At 44.6% G+C, this 18364-nt stretch overlaps 1 long non-coding RNA gene across 1 annotated transcript in view; it reads right to left on the bottom strand.

Moving 5' to 3' along the window:
• Positions 1–18364, bottom strand: part of LOC115586826 (uncharacterized) — a 63295-nt gene that overhangs the window by 16205 nt on the left and 28726 nt on the right. The gene's annotated exons all lie outside the window — the stretch shown is intronic.

Below are 18364 nucleotides of genomic sequence, written 5' to 3'. Positions count from 1 at the left end.
TGTTGTATCAAAGATGACAGACACTATAAAGATTACAGTAAAGTCAGGACAGTAAACTTCACTTAAAAATGATTTAAAGCTAAAGAAAACAAGAATAAGTCTAAGATCCAGGCCAGACTGAATTCTCTCTGTCTGGGTTTGTGATGGGATCTAACCTTCGCTCCACCTGGAAGATGCTCCGGGGAGTTCACCTGCAAATGAACAAAAGTTTTCTTCAGATTCAGTGTCGATGAAATGCTCTGCACGTATTCTAGCGGCTCCAAATGTTTGCTGAGTACACTTCTTTCCACATAAAACATTTGAAAAGCCCAATTTTTTAAGCATTTTCAATCCAGCATTGTTTATATCGGTGTTTATCGAGCTTGCAGCTCCTCCTTTCCTGCCTCTGCTGGCGCATTACTGCATATCTGGGTGTTTTACTGCCACCTGTTGATCGGTGGAGCAGGCAGAGCGCGGTTTCTGAACCTGACGGAGTCCGAGAGAGCGGTAACAAAGCCCGTCCGAATCCAACTCGAGCCCGACACGGTTAATGTAAGATGAAGCGCTGAGTTTATGTTGCCCTGTGTAGCAGTTGTTGCCATGGTGCCTGTTTATTCTGATTACAGACATAACACTTAAAGAACTTGAAAGCAAAAAGTGAACAGATGTAGCGTAACCCGACCCAAACCCTGACATCATTTCTACATTTTGTTCGGGTCCCGACAGGGTCAGTTATCAGTGCTGTAACGGGAAAAGCTATGTGTCTCTTCACCCGCATCACACATAACACATCTATAGATCTACTACGGCTACATGAGAAGTGTTACCTGCACAATGTGGTCAAACACTCCATATTGTGATCATTTCAACAGATATTATAATTGCGACATGATTGACGATTAGTGTGGGTTTAATGACAATGTGACATTTGTTGTGGTCTGCACCAAACAAACATGTTTTCTTAAATCTTGAGAACAACATTCGTACACTGGGACATCTCTGAAATACTTTGTTACTTCAGTGCAGATGTTACTCCTGGGGTTTCAGAATAATGGGCCATCAGAACAATGTCATGACATCAGCGTTTAAAAAAAAAATCGACCATTTGGCTGCCCGACCACTTTCTGCACAAAAAGTTCCCACACTGTCTATCGAGTGCAGCAAATCTGTCCCGCAGCAGGACTTTGTAGATGGTAAGTGGTTTGCAAGTTTCCTCTGCCAAACATGTTGCTTTTTGGTACGGTTATGGCAAGCTATGGTGTGCAAATAACTAACCAGATCACATCGTGACAGAACAGAATGTTCCCATCTGTGTTCGAAAAATATATCCCGTAGGCGCATCTGTCAATGCACAACTCAATTGCTGAACAACACCCATCACAAGAGGCAATAAACTACACTGTGCAGGTTAAGAGTTACACAATACACACTGAGAGTATCTCAGGGTCACGTAAAAATGGGACATAATTTATTCCAGATCATACACTTTGAGCTACAACTACTTCTGTCATTTGGCAAAAAGTACACCTCAGGCAAAAAGCCTGACAACATGTTTGATTTTTGGAACTAGAGACACAAAACAATGGTTTGGGAAACAGCATTTTTGACAGGCAAAGCTACGCTCCAAAATCGTGCAGGTCAGAGGATTCTTTTCATGAACCAAATAAAAAAATGAAATCCTCTTGAGATTTTACTACGATCCCGCACTTCTGCTCATGGCGCGGCGCTCCGATGGATGACGCGGGTGCCGCGAAACACCTGCGCACATTCCACCTCGACAAGATCTATGTTAAGTGCCTGCAGCACTGCGCTGAACTGTGGAAAGGGTTAACAACGTGGCACGTGCCTGAACCTACGCTCTGGGAAGCAACCCCTTAAAAAAAACAACGAGCGCACACATACAGTGTACAGATGCATATAAAACACACATCCGCACACACACGAGTGCCAGACGGACCCTGCGCAGCCCTGTTTTGATAGGCAATGAGTTGAGTGTTGGAGATGAGGATGTGTGTGAAAGATCGGGGCCTGCTCAGAAGCCGCTGTGCATGAAGCCTTGGAACGCACACATGGAACACGTAATTGAATGAGAAACGGTCTCTCGCCGGATCGGACAGTTTTCTGGCACCGTAATAAAAGCGTATGGTCGGTGCAGGCTTTAGTTTTTTCGCTGCCTGTTTGCAGCACTTTTTATTTGGTTAGCTCCTCGGAGCACTCGCTCTACATCCTCTCGGCGCCAAGGCATGCATCATGTCACGAACCTGTGTTGTTCAATGCTGTACAAAAGGTATAAATCAGATCTAATAAAGAGTGGAAAAGACCTGTTTCCAGGAGCGAGTGAGACAGAGAGGTTGGCAGAACGGTTGGCCGTGCCGCCGCTGCTGCTGCTGCGGCTGCTATTCTCCCTCTCCAGTGACGCAGATCTCCTGCCAAAAATGAACGAGTGGTGTGCTCCTGGTTTCAGGATTTTATCACAACCACACACTCACACACACACACGCACACAAGCCAGTCTTCTCTCTCTGCTTGGCTTCTCAACCCCCACACCCCGACACTATCTCTGCCATTCACACTTACATCAACCGACGGCAGCCAGGAGGAATGCTGATAAGTATCGCAGCAAGAGGTGCAGCAGTTACATGCACACAAACAAAAATAAACGGTAATCTGTACACCAGAGAAGGGCTGACGAAGTGGAAGTGATTTACAGCTCACGGCCACAGAGAAATAAACCATATGTGTCAACAAGATCTCAGTTTTACTTGCTTTCTGTGTGCCGGCTGCCACAATCAACAGAACATATCTCATTCTACTGACTCCCTGGGAAAGTTTTAATTATCTCTTAGTGGAACCAAAAAAAGCGGCGGCCAATTGCCTCATTGGTATGGGAAAAGTAAAACACGAGATAGAGAACTACCCCTCGGACCTCTGCTTGCATTTTTCACAGTTTTTTTTTTCCACAAGCGATTTGTTTAACCGAGAGGCCCAAAGTTTGATCTCGATGTTCTCTCAGCTATTTATGTCGGAAACAACAATGTGGGAAGTCTGAAAATGAGCAGGCCCCAGTGACTGACATCCTGTCTTTGATGTCTGATGAAGTCGGGGCAACCGTACACGCGATGTCAGGACCGATGACAATGACGGGACGGAGTGACACATCGGGTAGAGATCTTTGAAATTCTACAATATTAAAAAAAAAGGGAAACATTTTAAATTAGATAAATGAAAAAAAAGAAGCGCCAGTTTTATTTTCGGAACATGAACATACCTCGTGTTTTGCATGAAGGACCTGTGATGTGCACTGTTGTTTATTTTTCTACAGATATTTTGCTGGTAAATGTAGAGATGTAGCTGTGATGTGTCAGAAAAATTAACCAAAACCTCCTCCTTACATCCACTGAGGATTCACCCCTTAAAAGTTACCTGACCACTTCTTTCAGATTTTGCCATTTATCCATGTACCGGTGGACAACATGTGTCACAACAAGTTGCATTTGCGCTGATTTACCCGACAGGGATTCACTAGCTTGGTTAACGCGTATCTTTAACGGTGGATTCATGTTAGAAAACAGTGTCAGCGGTTACAAGATGGTTATTGATGAGTGCTTATGTGACCTATGAGATGAATTTTGGCCTGATATGTGAGAAGGTGTTTGCTCAGCTGGTTTCTTGCACGTTCATCACTCGATCGCAGCCTTGCTTCTCTCAGTCATCCGCAGCAATCAGCAGGTCTTTTGTGGGAAATATCAATTTGTCTTCGTCACGGCGTCTGGACGGTCAGTCGGACTTCTTTTACACGACCGGTGGAGCCATGTGGTTTCCACATGAAGGATGTATCTCGTCCGTCTCACCTTGCAACTTCTAAGTGACAATACTGAACTTCTGACATCTGAAATACCACACTTCTGCTCGTGGTGTATAGATATCAGCATCGACGACCTTGTTCTTGTCTTTTTCCGGTGATTGTGCTCTCTGTGCTGATATAAGGGCAGAAATGTGGGACGCTGCCGATCGCTCCTCTAAAGAATGTGATAACTTCAGTCTCAAAAGTGAAAAACGATCCCCGAGCGCTGATCGGCTCCAGGAAACCTTGTCTCCCTTTTTCCACCATTCAGAATTCCTGGAACCAAAGTACAATCGAGCGAGCTAGCCGCCATTTTGTAATCAGGATCATCAGCCAAGGGCGTTGTCCAGTGCACAATGGAAGAAAACAGTAGCAGCAAGATGGCGACTTGATTACTTACCTGAAACCTTTCATAGTGTTATTAAAGATGTTTGCTTTCATCCAAAAAAGAAACAACGGCCAACTATCATTGAAAAGAGGTCACAGAAGACGATTACATGCAAGACAAGCAAGCCATCGTCATCTTCTCCATCCAACCTGTGGAAAATGTCACAGATCACACTACAAGTCAAGGTAAAGGTGGTCAGTATATACATGTTTCATCTCCAGCACTGGTGACCATGATAATGCTCCACAATAAGATACATCCAGTAACTACGGTTTGTTCTTGCAAATGCCATCTTCTGTTACAAACACGTGGAAGATCCAAGCAAAGCGCCCAAGTTCATCCGTTGTTTCCTGCAGGAGCCGACACATCATCGTCTACCTTTGTAGTACTGTGATAAAATACCATCAAGGCAAAAAACAAACAAACTAGGATTTAAATTTCAGGTCATTTCGTCCACTAGATCAAGGACAACCTCCTATTTTTTGGTAACAGCTGGGAACCAATTCTCAAAATTCAAACCAATTTATTTTTAGCTGAAATCCTCCAAATAGCTCAAAATCCGACGCGCACACCGGAACGGAAACCTGTTCCATGTCGGTGGATCTGTGAAGCCTCGCAGTATTGTTATCTGAGATACTCTCAATGCACTTGAAACATTTGTCTTGGCAGAATTCCTTGTTTGAGAAAAGTGAAACATGGACAAGGAGAGAGCTGCGGCGAAGCAGCCAGATCTAATGGCCCATCAGGCCGTTGTATTCCCGAGACGGTTTCCACTTTCATGCAAAACCGTCTCTGCACGCTTACAAGGATCGAGTTACGCAGTCTGACGTGATACGCGAAAAACACAAGTGACACTTTGTTGGACATCCACTTTTCATCGTCTGACAGCGAGCTGAGTGGAAACATTAAACCGCACAAACGATGTGTTGCTGAAAATGAATCCGATAAACCTCTATTTGTTGAGTTATCTAGTTCAGTTACAAAAAGTAGCCGTGATTTTTATGGATGTCACCCCAATTTCCACGGTGCTGTAGGTGCTCTCGAACGTCAAACAGTGGCCACATCTAAACTGGGAGGCCTGCGCTGGCAGAGACACGCGAGATTACCGCTGTTTCACAACTTCAGACCACGTCTGAAAATTAATACATACTGAAACTGACGCGACGAGGAAAAGGAGCAAGCTCTTCGGGGTTTTGAGTATTAGAGGTGAAGTTTGGCCGTCATGTAAACCCAGACACCCCTGTGATGGTTGGTTTTAGTCACAGGTTTATATGAAAGTTGATTAGAGAAAGCAGATTTAGCGGGGCAATGAAAAGCAGACTGTAGCTCACAGAGCAACTTCCTTGATTTATTCCACATTTCTTTCTGGCACACACACACACACGCGCACGCACGCACACACACACGCGCACGCACGCACACACACACACACACACAGAGCCCAGAGCAAACAAAGTGCTGTCCCGGCAACAGGTTTAGGAACTAATAAGACAAAAGTAACAGCAGAGATGTTAGTAGCCAAACATCTACATCACGTGTGCACAACCTAACACACTGTCTACACTGAGGGCCACTCAGGGCATTGGCTCGTAGTTGCGTCCCTTATAAATCAATGTCACAAGAGCATTTTGAAGAGTGTCGACCTGAACAGGAGCCATGACGAAAAACAAAATCCCCTTAAAGTGATCCCAAGGTTGGACTGAGATATAACTGGATGATCCCAGTCCTTTAACTCGCTGAAACCATGACTAAATCAGTATGACACATTGTTATTCCTGTTTCTAATTAGGTCAGAATCCAGCTTTTTTTTTTCCTGAATTATTATTCATCTGAGGCTAGGAGCCTGGTGTTCCTGCGGTCCCACCTGCATCACTTACACCCCGTTCCAAGACCTAGTCGTGACCCGCAAGTCTGTAACGCTGCTCCACTGCACAAAATACCATATTTCTTTAAAGCTTACAAACATAATTGTAAACACATTGAGGACAAGGATCAAAATATGAAGACTGAGGGGCTGCCGATCGATAAGAAAGGAAGATTACAACGACTTCAGGCAATTCTTTTGGTCCCATTATCAAATATTCTCATATTTTTTTTAAAGCCAATCCATGTGTGTTATGATAAAAAGCTTTATTATTCACCCTCAGGGCAAAAGAAGTTTCCACAGAGGTAATCAGTCCGAGCTTTGCTGCAGGGTTATGAGATCATGCTGATGTATCCCACGAGGGAGGTGATGTTTTCACATTATTTGACATTATCATAGGCTGTTTGAATACATTCTGAGAGCTATAAAACAAATGATAGATGGATAATGATCATGGCTATGAATCTAAGCCATAAAGACAAAAAGCAAAGTTAACATGAGGACACAAACAGCACAAGAATTGTTTTTTTTATGTGTTTTTCCATTCAGGCTAATTTATTTGTGCTTTCTTCACTTCACTGCAATCCAGACGATAACCTCGGCGTTCTGTTTATCCTCCAGCGACAACGATCACGTTTGATCGGCTCGCAAATCAGCCCGACGCGCACGTCAAAACAAGCAATCCTTGATTGATATATAGCGGATCCACATATCCAGTCGTACGATGAACTGTTTGTGTGTATGGTGAATCTGCAGGAAGCATCAAGATCCTAAATCAAGATCGCGCTGCAATCCAAACCAACGTCCCACTTGAAACCAGTAGCTCGTGACGGCCCGGGGCCAAATCACACTTTTGTAGGGAACAAAAACAGTGCAGCAGTCTGCGCAGAAACACAAACACCCGAAACTGCCACACCACAACCTATCCGATCATATATCCCTCCACCAGCAGAACTAGAGAGGCCAGGAAGCTACACTAAACCCACAGGTCCCCGGGGAATCAGAAGGCCAGAATGAATGGAAACCCAGACGCGTACGACACACCGCTGTTTACCTGCCGGAGATCGGAGCCGACGCGTGTGAAACTGAATGATGGAGATGTAGATATTTAAGACGATGATCTCATTCTGAAACACTTAGTTGTGGTGTTACAAATAAATCATTAGGATGCGGACTCACAAAATGCTCACATGCGGTCCAAACCAGCTAGCCCCGTTGATTTATAGAGAGAGCAGAGCAGTTGTATCACATTCTTGTTGGACCGCAGCACTCTCTGGCTAGTGACGCCGCTATTCCACCCTGAAACGGCAAACACACGCGCTCACCCGACATCTTTCTCCAACCCCTTCCAGCCCCCCTCCTGGCTACTGGACATAATGACTTACCCCCGCCAAGTCAGAACTGTTTGTCAGGCACTGAAAATAAAAACACTAAAAGTGGGGGTTCCTTTTTAGTTACAACTCGTTCTGCCAAGAAATTAAATTTATGGGAAGGTTTGTCTACAATAACACATTAAAGCCCTGTGAGATGGGAATGCCTGTTTTTATTCCGCCTACCGGAGGAGTATTCATCGGAAAGTGGAGGAGAAGAAGTGCTCCTGGTGAGAGTCGAAGTACGCTGCAAATGCACTCAAGTGGTTATTTGCTGTCGGAAGAGTGCGCGCTGGAACTGGACGGAGGCATGTACTGTATCTCTGGGGGGAGTGAAGGCATTTGGTATCGTGGTCAGGTTTGGATCCAGTGCCAGTGCTAAGAGTGTGCCTCGTGTCACAAACAATGCTTCTGAGTTACAGCACATTGTTTGAGGTTAGAGCGTGTGGTCGAGTGGAGGTCTAGTGAACTCCAGCATCTGAGCCTCTTCATTTAAAATAAAAATCTCTGCAGTCTAAACAGAAAATGGTGGCTATGATGTCAAAAGTTTGGGATGTTCTCTCCTTCGTTTTGTTTCCATGTGGCGTGAATCCTGCGAGGGAGATTACATCGACGTGATGCTTCAGGCTCGTCGTCGTGGGTCCTCAGGTGTTACTGCAGTATCTGAATGTATGTGCAGGATTTTCTCAGACTAGATCACTGACAGGTCAGGTGATCGCACCACGGGTGGTTCAGTGGTGAGCAAAGTCACCTCACAGCAAGATGGTCCTAAGATTAAAGCTAGGGTCTGTAATGTTGTTCAGAAACACATTTTGTTATACTGGGTGAAATGATCCTGCTATCCTGAGAGTAGTCAATACATTATGTATTCAGAAAAAGGAACGAAAATAATCGGACCTCTGTGGCAGCTGTAGGACTGAGAAAAAGCTGACCAATCCGTGCCGTCCGGCCCGGATAGCACAGATTGGTCAGATGCCTTCATGTCTCGTTCTGTCCCTCCCTCCTCCGCGCGTGCACACGTTAAGTTTCACTGATGCCAGAAATATTCAGCACACTCTGCAGAAATACGTAGTTGCAGGAGAAGACGTTCATTTGGTTACAATGGCAGAGAAAATGCAGCCAGCCTTACTCGTAACAGCTCACTCCGCTAAAAAGGCAAGGAAAAGAAAGCCTGAGGCAGAAAAGGCTGCGACGAAAAAGGCTCTGGATAAAGAAAGAAGTCGGACAGAGTCAACATTGGTGCTGCGTTTCAGCGGTGGAGACAACTGGGGCATGTGAAGGGCTTGAAACGTGATGCAGAGGTTGCTCTCTTTTTGTTGGACAGGTAATTATTTGTTTTGTTTCAGGGAGATTTGTTATTTTCATGAAATATGTGAGGTTTGCCAACTTGGCTACGTTTGTAGCTCGTATTAGCCCAATGCTAACGTTAGCTTCTTTGTGTGTTGTTTTTAGCCATTAGAATGGCTAATGAGTCGGCCCTAAGGTGGAACTTAGAGAAGGTGCCACTTTCAAATCTTGCTAGCTCTCTTGCTAGCTCTCCAGGATTGTAGACCCTAGCTTTAAATTCAGAAGCAGGCGAATTCAGGAGCTTCTGTGAGTTTTCATATTTTCTCTATCTGTGTGGGAGGAGACCAGAATCCAAAGACTTAGACGCACTATGGCTGTTGTCGTTTAACGTATTTCTGCAGATTAAAAGTGCCGAATCCTGGTAAGATCCAACGATGTCTCATTTTATCATCCATTAATCTGCCATTTATTTTCGTGACAAGTCTAATAATCGTTTAACTACAAAACGGAGGAAAAAAATTCTCATCGTGAAGTCTTAAAATTGCTTTTATTGTCCAACTGACAGTCCAAACTAAACTAAAGAGACTCTTCATTTACGATCATAAATGACAAAAAAAAGCAGCCGTTCCTCACAAAATGCCTTTAATCAAAACAGACGGCAACTCATTCTCTTTTAATCGCACACTAAGCTGCAGTAATTGTGATCGTGAATAATATTATTGAAGCCCGAGCTGGATTTATAGTCGATGAAAGGACCGAACGGGAGGCCCGTCATATTTAATGACAGCGTCGGTTTTGATTTACACCTGAGCGACAGATTTCACTCATTAATATCCCCTCAGCAGCTCCGCATGCATGCGTTATATATGATCGCACAATATTGTGCTTTATATTCCTCGCAGTAACCGTGTGTACATTCTTCTGTTTACTTTGTGAAACAGATCGACAGTTAGCTGCACACACAGATTACATTTATAGAGCCATCCGCTCATTTAATGTTATTTCACTTTGGCTCGTTGCTTTCATGGAGACTTTATTATCACCTTATTCGATGTTTGTCACTTAAATGAGAGTCTTTCTTTCATTTTCTTCATGCAGAGAAAAAAACAAGCAGCCAATCACAGTTTTTCTGGCCCCATGACGCGTTGAAGCCTGACATGTCGTTGCATTTTTCAGCCATGCCTTTAGCATCATCTCTGAGCCTCCACATGTACTGCAGCCGTCGTGGGTGTGGCGCAGCCCTTCAGGGCAGAACTTCGAATCTGTCTTTGGTCTGTAGTCCTCCAGTTTCCGAGTTGTAAAGCTTCAAACCTGCTTGAATACAAACCAATGTGTGAAACATCCTGACTTCACATTCACTCCTTCTATAGTGCAGCCTGTGTTATGTGAAGTAGGTCAAAGATTTCCACTCCAGAGTTGCCGGGGGTTAAAAGGACTTCATTATCTGACCACACTGGCCGCTTTATTTAAATGTACCATGTCTGACCTACACCGTCATGGATTGTACGGAGAAAAAAATACAACACTTCTTCACTATTCTACCTGCGTTTCACTCGTTGAGACAGCAGAAAAACATACAAACAGGCTTCAGAGTTCATGTTTACTCTGCAGCGCAAACACCCAATAAACCTGTCTGGAACGCACAAGTGAGCACTGGAGAATGTAGAAAAAAGTGACTAGATACACATAGGAGCGGCGCACACACACACACATTCACACTACTGGATCATGCCATACTGCTTGGCTACGAATGGAAGTATATTCAGTGTTCCTAGCCAGATCCATTAACTATCAAAGCATATCACCGGTCGACTGACATCACTGCATAGTGAGCACGAGCACCACGGAGCCAATAAACGGTGGGAAAAGCTATTGCAGAAGCAGAGGACTGGAACTGTTGTTGAGGCATACCGCTCATATTTGACACTGACAGCATTGGTTACATGCCACCTACTGCAGAATTTATATTTCTATCATATTGTGCAATAAATCTCAATAGCAGCTGCAACAGAGAGTGTCAAATTCCAGCACCAATGGCATTTCCAGTGACAGCTAGGAGGCTGCCACATTGGCTCTGGCTGACGTTTGGATGGGGGCTTAGTAAAAAAAAAAAAAAAAAAAAAAAAAAAAGAGGCTGGCAAAACAACATTCTCCAGCTATGCTAATTGGCATACTTTCACATGGGCTGGAATGCTATGATAACATCCACCTCAATTCCCCGAGGAGACCTTGATCCTGCAGGCGTTTACTAGGTCAGGGGACCTTGATGTGGATGAAAGCAGGGTAGAGGGGCTCCATTATGGATATGCAGAGCGGGGGATGGTCTCTCACTCTTGGACAGACACGCGGTATTTGGTTATATTGGGGGATGCCGGTGCTTCCAGGAATGGTGTTTTGATGTATTGGGAGGATAGAGAGGGGCTTTGGCTAAAATTTCTGTCATTTAGGGGCCTCTGCTGTCAGGTAGCTGTCACGCCCCACGCACAGTAGGGGGCTATGAGGCACAGGGACTACTGGGGAAGTGGGGTGGGTTGTTTCGGGACAAAGTGGAGCCCTGTCTCTGCGGGGATGGTTACAGAGGCAGGGGATTGATGGGGTGGTGATGAGAGACGGAGATGTCAGGGAACAGACACCCATTCAGAGTGGGACCAGTAAGAGAGGCCTACTGGGGAACTCTGGGGCCCATCATCACCTCCGCTCTCCGGCGCTGGGCTCGGGAGGAGAAATCAAGGGAGGGAAGAATAGAGAAAAAGGGGACTGTCCAACAGGGTTCACACACATCACCCCACTGTGGGTTTATTATTCTGGCGTGTGACCTGAGCGAGGTGCCCCGGCTTCTACAGAACCTACAGTTTGTGTCCACGCAAGATGCTGTGAATCAATTACGTCTCTATGCTGCCTAAGTAAAAACACAACTTCGGGGCGCACATATGTGTGTCATGCTAGTAGGGTGTGCAGAAGAAACAACAAACTGAGCCGGTTTGCCCATTTGAAGGGCATGACATTTCAGACCGTAGCTCGACCGCAGGGCCTCCCAAATATTTCTGAGAGCGCAGACGCAGAAATGTGAGACTGATAAGAATCAGTCAGCTAAGGTCACACCAGGTACTCAGAGGGAGACTGGAGGTGAAGCTCATATATAAATCTAAGTTAGCACGCATTAATCGAACTGGGTATCTGCCAGTACAAATGACTGATTCTATTAAATTGCAGTTTTTCGTTTTGACGTAGTTTGAAGTAAAATTCACTGGAATTGTTTTGGATATTTTTGAATTGGTCTCGTCTGGCCGATTCTTGATCTGATTAATAGGGTGAGTATAGTGAGGTTAAGTTCCCCCTCCCGGTAACCCTAATAATTGTTTTGTTCCTCTTTGAATTGTGCCACGCAATGTTAGTCAATTTAAAATACAGTCATGCAAGATATTAGGGGCGACTGTGGATCAGGAAGTAGAGCGGGTCATCCAGTTGTCCATTGGTTGGTGGTTCGATATACGAATCCCCCCACTGCTGCATGTCAAAGTATCCTTGGGCAAGGTAATGGGCCCAAAGTGTTTGAAATGTCTCTTCCATGAGTGGTTTTGTGGATGGCTGAGCATAGAAATATTGTGGCTTTGGACAGGAAGTGGCAATTTATGGCACAATTCAAATAGGATAAAAAAAACATATATTTCTCTCTGATCTGGTGGAACAAATACGTGCATATGAAATTAATCGCTTATTCTCTTCCTTTATTTGCACATGTACGTAATATTCCTTCTGAGAAGCGTGAGGTTGCTTCTCACTACCGGCGGCTTCCCCAGGCGTTCGCTGCCGGCGGACAGAGAGAGACGGATGAATCAGCCATTGTTTGGGGTGCATGTGGCGTATACGTCAAGGGACAGAGTAACCAGAGACAGACCCTCTACACATCCCCACCAGGGAGCTAAGCCAGAGAAACTCGAGTCACGTTCAAATAAATTCTTTCCTGTCCAAATTGACACCCTTCCGTTGCCATGGTGTGGCTTTGGTTTAGTTTACAGTAATTTGGAGTCTGGGTGGCACAGGAATGTGGTGAGGGACGGAGGCTTACGGTGTACTTAAGATGACTTACGTGCTCAAATTATGGGGTGGGTTTCCAACACTTATCACATATACAGAAGAGGTTTACCTGCTGCTCGAATGAAGCGAGTAATTATTTATAATAGGTTAAATATAAATCTTCAACAAAGCCATACTCTCATGCTCTGTTGAAATTTAAACCTTCCTCAGTTCTTGCTCTGTAATAAAGGCTTAACTACTCATCCCTGTCATAAGTAAAATAATTATTGACCTGTTGATCCATATTGTTGTTTTTCTGTCTGTGTTGGTTAAAAGCTCTTTTGTGGACTCCCACACAAGACTGTCATTTGCTCCCTTCCATCTTATAAGGTACCATTTAGTTGGACCAAAGGGGCATAAAATGACCCAATATTGAGGCCGGGTTAACTGAAGGTGCTAACCTCATGCGAAACATACTACTTTCTGTCCTAAGTCAAGCGGATCATATTTGAAGCTGCCTCGAAGCTGGGCCAGACCCGTTCCCCCGCCAATGCATCTGCTCCTAATAAAAAACAATAATCAACCTCACCAAACCGAGAAACATCCAGCGGTGTGTGAGTGTGTGTGTGGTTTGCATCAGGTATAGTATAGACTGCCTCACAGCAGGAGCGAACTCTCACATGCTCACGAACAGCAAAGCTGGCAAACTCAGTTTTGGTCCGTTTCAAACAACGACAGACCTGCATGTGGTGCAGTCTTCGCTCTCAACAGGCGAGATCTAATAAATGTTTCCCATGTACACAGGGTAGACGGACACATGGTGTTCATAAGCGACATATTGCTCTTACTGCTAAAAGGTAATGTAATCCCCCACAGCACAGATAAATTAAACGCGCACATGGATTTATGCAAACGGCCAGACAACATCTCTCTTACACTCACTCTCTGTTTCTTGTCTCTTCCACACTTTGCACTTTTTCATACAGGCATAATCTACAGCGTCAGCACTCTTTCCAAATTCCTGTTTTAATGTAAAAACCTGCATTGGATCGGCACGATGAGACAGGCCTGGAATATAGCTGTTAGTCAGTGTTCATCTTTCACACACAATGGGTAAAGACAGGGCGAGTAAGCACAGCATTACAGGGAGAAGAGTGCCCTTTATGCAAGTATGAAGGATGGGTGTGATCTGTCTTTCACACATGTGTCGGTATTGCCTACATCACACTGCGTTGCATCGATTGTCCACCTTAATGCAGGCACACTGGCTTGCCTCACCTTTCTGTCTCTCTCTCCTTTGTGTTTTCTCTCTTCTGGCAACAGTACGTGCCTTCTTAATCAGCGATGTGCTTCATAAAGTCGTCCAAAAAGCACAGCTCTCGTTTAGGCTTTTTTTATTAGGCTTTTTTTTTTTATCGCCCAGGATTTAGCTGTCATAACAGGAGGCGAGCCACGTGTGATGGAAGCTTGTTAGTAATTATGAAGCCAATCAAAACAAATGTGCATCGAATGACCTCGCAACAACCAGGTGCACTCACAAGTTTGTACAAAACAACGGCATAAGAGGCTCATTAAAAAGGAGCGGCCGCATCAGAATCGGCGGATCTACTGGATGGATGTAATACCCGAGAGCGTCTCTCTTGTCCTGCAAAGCTTGTGTGATTGACAGTAGACGCGAGAGGAAGAGCGAGGGCAGTCCACCAGTTAAACGATCACAGATGGAACGTTGTTTTCTTGCATGGATAAAAAAAATTTAAGCATAGATTGCTCAAATGTATGCAAATATATTTGGCCTGCCCAATTAAAGTCTATGTGTGGGAAACACGAGACTATGACCCTTCCTCTCACTTAATTTCTTATTGCAGTAAATTGTTTGGTAATGGGTTTATCATCTCAATTGCTAGTTTCAAGTCTTATCCAATGCAGTATGATGTTCATTTTGTAAAAGATGGTCCCATTTATAGTAGAATACATTGTAAAGCACGAAAAATGCTTTAGAGCAAGGCTCCACTCCTACACCGTGCGTTCAGGTTCTCAGTTAGGTCCTTTCAATATCATCCCCACCTCCATCCTCTCGTCCAAATACGGTCACTTCTGGCTCCAAAAAGCCACAATTGTGTAGACCATAATCCCAAACTGGAGGATTCAAAACGGCAGTCCACACGGGTAAGGTCACGCCAGGTTTACACTTGATCCATACCTTAAACATAGCTTAACCAAGCTTTAGTCGCAAGGCTGTGATACATTAGAAAACCAGGCCTTCCACAGTCTGCAGAATCACCCAATATCAACATCATCGTCTGGAGGTACATTTGGGAGCACCACATTCATTCATAAGACATTTCAAGGTGGTGGGGAATGGACCAAGCCTTTCACTCCAGTACAGTTGTATTGAAACACGTGGATAGATCGAGCGTCAGTGTTATGCAGCGGTTACGCTTTCCGGTTACATGAAGATTGAAGCAGTCTGACTTGAGGTTCAGAAACCCTACGTAGCAGGGAAACAAAGTAAGGCCAGCTACGCTTCAGTCTGCCACTAACCCCAAACTGTTTCCAGTGTCTGATGCAGGCTCCCAATGGAAAAGCTTACCAATAAACAGTGTTCTCCAGATGAGAACTTCTAGTCCGAGATCCAAACCATCCTCTATCTCCAACTGTGTTGTGCTGATGATGTCTGCAACACGGACCACTGGGGTTCCGACTCGTTTTAATGAGAGAGTCGGCCAAACGTCAGTGTTTATAAAGGAGCCCTATTATCATTATTACCATCGCGTATTTCCATATGAGTCTGCCCTGGCCATGACCGCTTACAACCTGATTATTACTATAAATCTCTCCAGGAACAGGACGCAGAGCAGTTAGCGTCTTTATGGCCAGTCGTCGTCTTTCCAAGGCTGATCACCGCATAGAACAAAAGATCAAACGTGCAGTGAACACAAGGCCGGGACACTTAATCTCTCTATTTTAAAGACAGAAAAACATCTCAAGTCAGTAAAACACTGGAGTAATGAAGTGTAGAGCTCACAGTGTGCCAGTGGAACAGTCTGGCCTTGCAGTGTGTGACAACAAGGCCGGGTTAGGTCCACAACAGTTAACGTTGATGCTGGAACATGAATTAAAGCTGGCCGACTCTGATATATGCCTACAGCAGGAATAAAATACACAGTGGTGACTGGCTGCTTGGAGATGGAGTGCTGAAGGAACAAGGCTGTTGTTTTTGTGACTGCAGTCTTGAGGAGAAAGAGAAAATCATCCAAACACGTGTGGAAACTTGCTGCTTTAGTTAATTCTCCTTCAGCTCCCTTTTTTTTTTTTTAACATAACCTTGCAGCTTAATGTATGCTACAAAAGATCCAGGTGGAGAGACCCAACAGAGAAATTCCAAAGTGGCAGCATTAAATCAACCCTAGAGACACGCTTCACGTGTACACAGAGGGTGTCAAGAGGTCGGGCTTCTAATGCGTCAGTCATACAGTTCTGTAGGGGACAAGATATGTTTAGGTCATTTTCAGAGTGTGTAGTCTGAACTCGTGGGCAACACTTTGCAGCCTCACTCTGACCCCACTTTAGGTGAAACGCTCTCTCTTTAATCAGCACTTGAAACAAATACTTTTTGACTTGAGGCGGAGAGGGGGATAGCACCTGCTCGGGGTGGTAGGGGCAGTTGGGAGTTACCAAAGATCTAGGCCAGTAAGAAGCAGAGATTATTAAAAAAACGTTTTAATGGGCCACAAAAAAAACACAAGAAAACCACTTGACCTGGCCTTGGAGAGGGTTTATATCTCCACTTCTCTACTGGAGGACTAAACCAAAATGGCACCAGGCTGAGAGTGTGCACAGCGGGCGTAGAGCACATTTGCATTTTTGCACACGGTTTGAGTTAATGGCAATGTGTGTATCATTTTGTATCTTGAGCAGTCGCCTGAGTCTTTGGTGATGGTGGGTGGGAGCCAAGGCCTGGCTCCACTGCTCCATGTAGGATCTGGCTCTGTTTACCTAGTCCTGATATAGTCCAGATGGGCTTCCTATGACTCTCATCTCCTTTACAGGCTCGCTGAGTCTGGACCACCAATTCCAGCAGCCGGGGCGGAGTTGGGCAAATCATCTCTGAATGGGCAACGAAGAAGACATATGGGACTGAACTCGAAGGGAAGAGACGGATGATGGTCCATGGTGGTAAAGCTGGATGTCAGTTGTAGGGTTAAGTCCAGCTAGGGATGGAAAGATGTGATCCACAGGAAGTGACAGACAGCCCTGGACTTCACTCTTCTGTGGGTTTAAGCTCTATTGGCGGAGGACTGGCAGCCTGTTTTAGTTCCATTAATAATGCAAAGAACAAAGTGGCACATGACTTTTTGTCAGCCAGGATTCACACTCTTCATGGTTAGCCTCAAAAGGAAACCAGGCTGTCCTCTCCTCCACAGAGAAGACAGGGGGCTTCAGGGGAAAATAAGCCCCTGGGCATAATTCATAGATGTTCTCCAGCCCCCCGTTCCCTCCGTGGAAAAGTGCTCCTAAGCCCTCAGGGTAATAGCTTCCATGTGCTGAGCCCCAATATACCAAACACAACTGCAATAACAACATGGAAAAAGATCCGTGTTATTTCATTTCACGTCATAATCTTCAAAGGCTGACACTTGGGCCTGTCTGATAGATGCACCTCTGATTACTGCTGAAACCTTAATGTCAGGTCTGTTTAGAGATGTCACTGAAAGCCCATCATCAGTCGCTCACACACACACACACACACACATATATAAATTTCCACACGTCCTGGACGCATATGAAAGAAGGAAGCCTTCACAACCTTTGAACACATGCTGATTAACATCTTCCTCAGAAAATATACATTTCCTTCACAGGAAGAGCATTCATGAATTTAATGAAGTGTCATTATCTCGCACAATTAACATACAATTGAAGGTATTCCAGATTAATACTGACAAGAGATTGGTACTGAACTCAGTACTTTTAAGGTCACTGACAGAATTACGTCAGTACCACTGAGTACCAATTTACATCAAATCAAGCTGTGCCAAGTTTTGTTACCTGGGAGCGCATTAACGTAAGAGACTATAGCGCGAGAGAGAGCGAGCAGCTACATCACCTGCATCCAGGTAATGATGAGCCAAAAGCAGTCGCAGACGTGGCTGCACTTTTCAAAGCTCGATGCAGAAAACACTTATCTTATAAAAGTTGTGATGTGAATTGCATTGCTGGGCATCAATTAAGAAGATAAAGAAAGCCAAGTTCTCCCGCTGCAGCTGCAGCAATCGTCTGCAGGCCTGCAGCCAGCAACGAAGTTGAACCCTCCAGCAACTCTAAGTGAGGCAATGACAACTCCATCAACATCTTTAGCTAATTAATAAGCTTAGTGGATAAATTGTTGTTGGAGACTAATTTCTTACAAATTAAATTACATTTAGAGTGAAGGAGCAAGAAAGGCACCACTGTAGTGAATTCCAGGTACTACTGTCTATTCAAATGTTAACAGCACCCAACACTTATACAGACACAGGATATAGTCCAACACAAAACGCACTTATATTCTGTACTGTATTCACTTGAATGCCCTTTGTAAAAAAAAACAAAAAACAGTCAGTATACTCTGTCAA

The sequence above is a fragment of the Sparus aurata genome, chromosome 8 (assembly GCF_900880675.1).
Source record: "Sparus aurata chromosome 8, fSpaAur1.1, whole genome shotgun sequence".
Classification (NCBI taxonomy): Eukaryota; Metazoa; Chordata; class Actinopteri; order Spariformes; family Sparidae; genus Sparus; species Sparus aurata.
Note: the sequence above shows the minus strand (reverse complement) of the source record. Positions and strands in the feature narration are given on the sequence as shown.